The sequence below is a fragment of the Acomys russatus genome, chromosome X, assembly GCF_903995435.1.
Source record: "Acomys russatus chromosome X, mAcoRus1.1, whole genome shotgun sequence".
Classification (NCBI taxonomy): domain Eukaryota; kingdom Metazoa; phylum Chordata; class Mammalia; order Rodentia; family Muridae; genus Acomys; species Acomys russatus.
In genome coordinates, this window is record NC_067169.1 from 20,574,738 (window position 1) to 20,582,380 (window position 7,643).

The following is a 7,643-nucleotide window of genomic DNA, read 5'->3' on the forward strand; positions in this document are numbered from 1 at the left end:
GGTCTACATCAGCTTCCAGCAGGTCCAGATCTCAGTAGCTCTGGATGGAGTCTGTTAGTCAGGTAAAAATCTGCTGAGACAAATTCGGAATAGAGACAGAAATTGAAATTGTGTCTATATGACAGCTAGAGTAGGCTTATGCCTTTGAAACTGAGTAAAAGCATGAATATTTTTCTCAGTCCAGAAGACTTGATATACACATTGGACAGACTCATTTTTAGCATGATGAGAAGCACCCTTAAGTCTATATTCAAAACACAAACAATTCAGAATACAATTGCAATTCATAAATTGAATATTGAGCTTTGGACTGATTAATATGCAACCAGTACTCCACCAGCTTATTATCTCATTTTAAATCTATAACTTGTACTTATGTACCTTAACACTTTTCTTAAGATCCCTTAACTTTTATAACTTGCACTTACCAACATTTAAACACTTTCTTGGACCCTCAAATATTAAACACTTTCTCAGACTCTCAAACACTTGTATTTCAACTTGGAATACTTTATTAACATTCTTATCTTACATGTATCATCAGCCTTTAAACCCCTTTTCAAGCCCTCAAATGCTTTACTTGTACAACTTAAACTTTCAGATCCTGAGACTTCATATAAAGCACAACTCTTTCTATGTAGTTACTCAGTAAGTGACACAGGCCATTGAGTTACACTAAAAAATGTTTACTGTTTATTATGAAGCCTGTGAGCAAGGCAAGCCTGTTGCCTGTTTGTCTTTTTAAATAAGAGAAGAGACCTAGTACCTAGTAGTTCTAACTAGCTAATGAATTGACTAGTGTACTAACAGTAAATCTAATTGTCCTTTAGCTATCAAGCTACCATTAGCTTAGCCATCAACGTAATCAGAGACCTGAGAAGGATAAACTATAACCTAGACAATTTTATGTACCGATCAAAATGACAGAGGTGACTAGCCATAGCCTGGTACCTAGATAGTTGTCCCAGTCATCTTTAGTAACATGACACTCACCATGGGCAGGGACATTCTGGCCATCAGGCACAGAGGCACAGAAGATGAGAGGCTGTTTCTGTGGAAGGAGAACACAGAAGTGACTGACCTCACCTCGTATTCAACAACGTGAGACAATGGCTCTCCAGATGTCCAGTTTGTCCACAGTACATGCTGGGCCTAGGAGCAGTTTAAGCATTGGGGAAGTTTTGCCCAGTGGTTAGAAACCACAATCCAGAGTTGAAGTCATCTGTCATGCCTAATCTTCCCAGAGACCTTGAGGAAACTCTTAGGAAGTAGGATTCTCTGTCATAATTAGCTTAAATATGTTTAATGCCATATTCAGCAGATCTCTGATAAGCTTGAAGGCCAGCATATCTGTGTTCAATCCTTGTCTGTCTTTAGCTATCTGCTCTAAACTACATCTTACAAACATAAAACAGAATGTTATGTATAATCTGCAGATAAATGCTAGAGGACCACATCTGTCTAATTTTAGTATATCTGAATTCCTTGTTTTTAGCTATACATTGCCTTATTATTCTAGAAAATACCTGTGATTAACTGAACTGATGTATAACAAAACTATAAGCTTTAATTATCCCAAACAGTTTGTGATAGTAACCTTTTAAAAGGAATGGGACTGCACATAGCATTTTAAGACTTACATAGGCACAATACCTTAAAAGAGTTGATACATAGTATGTTGTAATCAAAATATAACCTTAATTTTTATCAATATACAAAGATTTGAAGAACCAAAAACCATCTACCTCACCTAGGGAAGGAGGCATCATTCTCTTGGAATTGTTTCATTAACTATCAAACAACTGATTCATTGATATAGCTGACCATAAACTGCATCAGTTATTAGAACAACTTTAAATATATTTCTGAACTAATATCAAAGCAAACTTTTAATCATAGATACAGTTCATTGATGGACTGGCAATCTTGCTGATTCTGTCACCTTTTATCATTAAGACTGAATAGCAAAAGCTAGCTTAAAGGACAAAGTTTGCTCTTGGTGCTGAGCAAGGCAACTGACTGTGGTTGGCAGCCTTCAATAGGGAGGCTTGAGTCTCTCACAACCAAACTGGCTGCTAGTCACGTGGCTGCCCTTAGCCAAGATGACAGAGAGGCTGTAGGAAGGTGGCTCCCAGCCATGTTATCACTGAATCAACATGGCAGCCAGCCACGTGATGTTAGAGGCTATGGTGGGCAATTAAAAACTATATTCAGAAAATAAAGCCGCCACCATGCCCAGTTAAAGCCAAACATATTTTTAAGGCAGCGATTTTTACCTTATTGAGAATGAAGGTAGAACATAATAACCATAAATTTAGAAGACAAAACACAGATTTTAACAGTGTAAACAATTCAGATGAATAGTTCTAAAATTAAGAGTCCTTAACTTAAAAGTATCTTTTAGAATTACCCATTTCCCAAGTCTGCAATACAGCAGTCTGTTAATCTGAATTGACCTTCATAACAAGCAGAGACCTCATTAGGACCAAGAGGCTGTAAAATTATTGCCATATACCATGTGGCTATCTCCAGATGGTTGGAATCACGTGGAAGGCTACGGATTCACATGGTTGTTATTTAAAAACATCTGTGTTACAAACATATATACACACATATATGTTCTAAACAAGCATTTGAACTTAAAATTTAAACATCACATCCAATAAGCAAATTATAAATCTTTAGATAAGAGTTCACAGTATATAGCCTGGACATGCAACTTTAATACCTTATTAAAGAAACATTGTTTTTAATCTTATCTTTTATAAGTCTAGCTTTAAATACAGGAAAATAATTAAATAAAAACCTTAATTTGAAAGTACCTTTAGAGACCTGTTGGCTTATGCCATTTGCTGCTTAGAATGGCTCCAACTCTAACCTAAAAGTTTAACTTTTTGTTACTGATGTTAAATAATTTTTTGTTAACCATCTTCAATAACCAGTAATTTATAAGCAAGGTATACAGAACATAATAAATTTGCACATTTAAAATCAAACATATAGTGGCCACATACATCAATACATTTTAAGACAGACAAACCATGTTTGGAGGGCCAGGCTTAGGACCAGACTGCAAGCTGGAAAAAGCCTTCACTAAAGCCAAATAGCAGCCACCCCAAAAACCTTGCAGTTCCAGTGCAAGTGGTAGTACATTTTAAAAGACAAAAAGGAAGTAGGTACAAGAAAACAGAAAGACAAAACAAATGCACCTGTACAGTGAGAGAAAAGGACCAAAATTCAGAATTGCCACTGTCCTGAGAGTCAGCCGCCTCCGTTCTGCCAGAAACCAAACTCCAAGCAGCCTATCCTGTAACCCGGCTCTGCCTGAGTCAGAAAACCAGACCTGGTCTTGAGTTCATACAAAAGATTCGCACAAAGACAAAAAAAAGGGGGGGGGGGAAACAAAGCACAAACCGATAAAATTAGACTGCGGGAGCGACCCACTTTGTCTCTCTTTTTTCCCCCCCCTTTTCTTCAGTCTCAATCACCAGTACCCTTCCCCCTTGGGCACAGCAGAAACCAGAGAGAAAAAAGCCACACACAGACAAGTGTTTCTGCCACAGATGCTGCAGAACAGACAGGAAAAACCACACACAGGACAGACTCCTGTCCCCGCGTGGCCTGGACCTGCGAGCGGAGTCTTGAACCCTCTTGGGCAAGAGCAAAGTGCTCATGCACAGGTCGGAGCCCCTGCTCCTGGGACTTAGAGCATCCTCTCAGTGCACCCAGGCAGGGACACTATTTCCCGGCAGGGGCAGCCGTCGCTGGGGACCCCGACTTTGGTGAGGACACCGAGAGCAACGTGGTTGCTTCCTTGGTCTAGGTGGAGACATGTACACTGTCTCCTTAACCTAGGCAACAGGATTCCCTGTACATTGCTTCCTCAGCCCAGACCGATCCCTTGCGAGCCAGATTCAGAGTAAAGGAGAAAGTGACAGAGTTACACAGAGAAGAGACAAGACAAGCTGCAGGGGTAGTGGTACCTGTTATTCCTCAACCGGAGTCTGGTTCTCAAGGGACTTCACATCTCGGTGGGACCTCCATGTATGTTAGACTCTGATGGCCTGAGTCTATCCCTGGAAGCCCGATTGAGAGCCAGAGTCCAGAGTCGATGCAAAAGCAAAAGAATTTTATTGAGCCAATGCGTCGGGGTCCATCAATCTCTAGGGAGATGGAAAGACCCCGTTCTGTAGGGTCCACCAAACTCCGGGGAGATGAAAAGACCTAATTCTGTAATGGTGGAGGGTTTAAATACCCTTGCAGAAGCAGAGCTTAGTACAAACATGATTGGTTAGTTGAACTTTAAAGTGATTGGTTACTAGTTATTTTATCCTTGAGGGGGCAAGAGCTTAGCTTGGGACATCACGTGCTGTTAGGTGCTTGGGACAGGTATGAGGGTGTGGTTTTTCTCGGAAAGAATAGAACAACCCTGAGGCCATCTTGGAAAGTACCGAGTGGCCAGGGTTGAAAATCAATTTTTCTTTCTCTTCATTGGCAGGTGGATCGCTGTGAGTTCGAGGCCAGCCTGATCTACAAAGTGAGTCCAGGACAGCCAAGGCTAACACAAAGAGACCCTGTCTTGAAAACAAAAAAACAAAAACAAAACAAAAAGACTCTGAGGGCCAATATCACATGCACTATGGCTTGAACTCTCAGAAATATGGGCTATGTATATAGTATATAGCTCAATGTGTTGAATGTTTTCCAAGTATGTGTGAGCTACCCCAAGTTGCCTGCTCAGTTTTGGTCACTTGTTTTATTCACCTCTCCTGCTCAGAATTGGTAACTCTTAACTATTATTTAGGGAATTGGAGCACTGATCTCTCTGGCTTTTTCAAACTGGATGGAATTGTCAGGGGTGACAGTCGAGCTAACTCTCCATTGAGACTACCTAGGGACTGCCAAAATTATACCAGTACTTCCATTTATATAAGAGTTCTGTATAAGAGGAAAACAAAGCCTTTCATTGATGCCTGGATAGAGACATGAGAGATAGGAAGGCAAAGGAAGGGTAAGAAAGGAGTGAAATTGAAGCCCTTCAAGCAAAGGAAATGAATAAAGCAAAATGTATCTCTAAAATTTTGTAAATGTTTGGGTTTTACCCAAGTATTAGGTAAACATTACACAAAAACTGAAAATTCCAGAGTTGTGTAATTGACGATCTGGGTGTTCAATAACCATACATAGCTTACAAAAAAGTAGATAGAGGGATTAAAAGAAATGATAATTTGCCCTTTGCCCTCCATAGTCAACTAGGTCCCAAGAGATCGAAGGCATGTCTCAGACAGTTTTATAGTTCTGGCAAGTCACTTGTTGTGGCAAGTCACCTGTCCTCTTGTCTCTGGGGCCATGGAGACTATACGAGGTGGACTCTAACCAGTGTGCATTCTTCAAAGAGAGTCAACACAGAAGGGACTGCCTTTAATGCTTCCACATGAAGACACAGCCAAGCAAAATGTTGAATTAATCCCCAAACAAATGGAAAAACTGATAAAATAATGCTAAAGAAGCCAGAGGCTCATCCCAAGTCTGTGTGATCACTGAGAGCTAGATCTTCATCTGATCCTGATAGAAAAAAGGTTAATTTTGGCAACCTGCATGGTCTTAAACACCCAAAAGTATAATTAAATATTAAAATTATTAATATTTTAAAAATAGATCAGGCTGCACACTCCCTAGAAATTAAGCTTAAAACCAGGTATTTTTAGACAACTACTCATTATTATTTTCTTGATAATAAAAAGGTTGTCCAGATATAGACCACTACAACCTTGGCTCAATTTCAACACTGCAGCACCTACCTACAACTCAGAGAGACAAGCCCACTATTGTTTAAAAAAAAAATTGTGAAGGAATGTCTCATGTGGATGTAACAGTTGTCAATAAAGAGCTGTTTGGCCAATCAGCTGGGCAGAAAGACAGGAAGTGAAAGATGAGACTTTCTGGTAAAAGAAAAGGCACTCTCTCTGGGAAGAGGGGGAGGGGAGAAAAAGGTCCCTTTGCCAGGAGACATGGAGGAGAAAGAAGAGGTATATTCGTGAATGCTGGGAGAGCTGAGCACATGGTTGTAGAAACAGACTGATGGAGTAGAAGCCACCCCAGGAGTCATCAGATTGGCAAGTTTTTGGTTTTTATGTGGGTTTTAAAGGTACTAGGATTAGAGTAGCTCAGATTCTGCCCAGCATGGTGCTTACAGCTTAAATTTTTAAAAAATTTTAAAATAGCCTTGGTTCACGTGGGGCAGGACAGATATTAATCCCCTAAACTAGCTCCCATATCTCCCTGCCAAAATCCCATGTCATCTGCTCCTAAAATTTCTATCGAGCTACCTCTCATCCACAAGCCCAAATACTTGCTAATTTTCATCATCTGGGCCAAATTCTCCATCCACACCAGCCATGTGCTTCTTCTCAACCTCACCTATGGCAACCTTCTCCCTTCTCCTCTCCCTCTCTCCTTTATCTCAATATCCTCTTCCAGTCTCTGACCGCTTCCCTTTCCAAAAACCTCTCTGTCCCACAAGCCCAGGAACCTTAGCCATGCCTATCCCACTTGCCCTGCCTGAGTGTGTTGGCTTTCTATTGGTCAAACAGAAATAAGTTTTTAGACAAGGTTACAAACATTTTGGTTTATGTGAGTCTGCTCATTTGGGCAGCAACCAGACCATTACTCAAAAATTATTGTTAAATGTCTTGTCTATCTCTGTCTCTAGATGCCATCTGAGAGGTACCTTACACTGAACTAGCCACTCCAACAGCTATTAAAAGTGATCCAGCCTAGGCAACCAAGGACGGAGGGACAACAAGAAAAAACCCAGTGAATAGATGCTCTTGTGAGACTATCAAGAAACAAACCATACATACAAGTAACATTCTTCAGACTGAGAAGGTTGTATTTAGTAATAATATACATATATGCATGTAATTATAATAGGAAAGGCCATTCACTTGAAGAACTGAGAGAGGTTGTATGGGAAGGTATGGAGGAAGGAAAGAGAATGGAGAAATGTTGTTGTTGTTGTTGTTTTTGAGACAGGATATCTCTGTGTAGCCCTGGATGTCCTGGACTCGCTTTGTAGACCAGGCTAGTGTCCAACTTACAGAGATCCTCCTGCCTCTGCCTCCCGAGTGCTGGGATTAAAGGTGTGTGTCACCGTGCCCGGTTGGATGCTTCATTTCTATCTGAAACATCATAAGCATTTTTAAAAACGGTCTCTATCCCTTTTGGAATTCTAGTTTTCCAGGCTCTTGAGAAAATTACCAGTAAGCTTTGTCTATAACATTCTAGGCTGTCCCTAGTCTGCTTCTCCAAACTCTTTCAACCTCCCTCCAGGAAGCAAACTTAAAAGTTTTCCCACATCCCATTAGATATAAAAACAATTATGCTAATTACCAATATCAATTTTCTATACTAGTCAGCTTTCTGATATTGTAACAAGTATGTGAGCCAATCAATTTATACATAGAAATGGTTGGTTTGGTTCTGTTTAGAAGGTTCCTGGTTCATTATTTGTTCAAAGGGCTTTGGGACATGTGGTAAGATAGCAAATAATAGCGAGAAGCCTGTTGTGAATATGTTTCTTAACTCATGGAAAGGAAGCAAGGAGGGAGGGGGTAAGAGTCTAGAGTCTCATGATCCTTTTT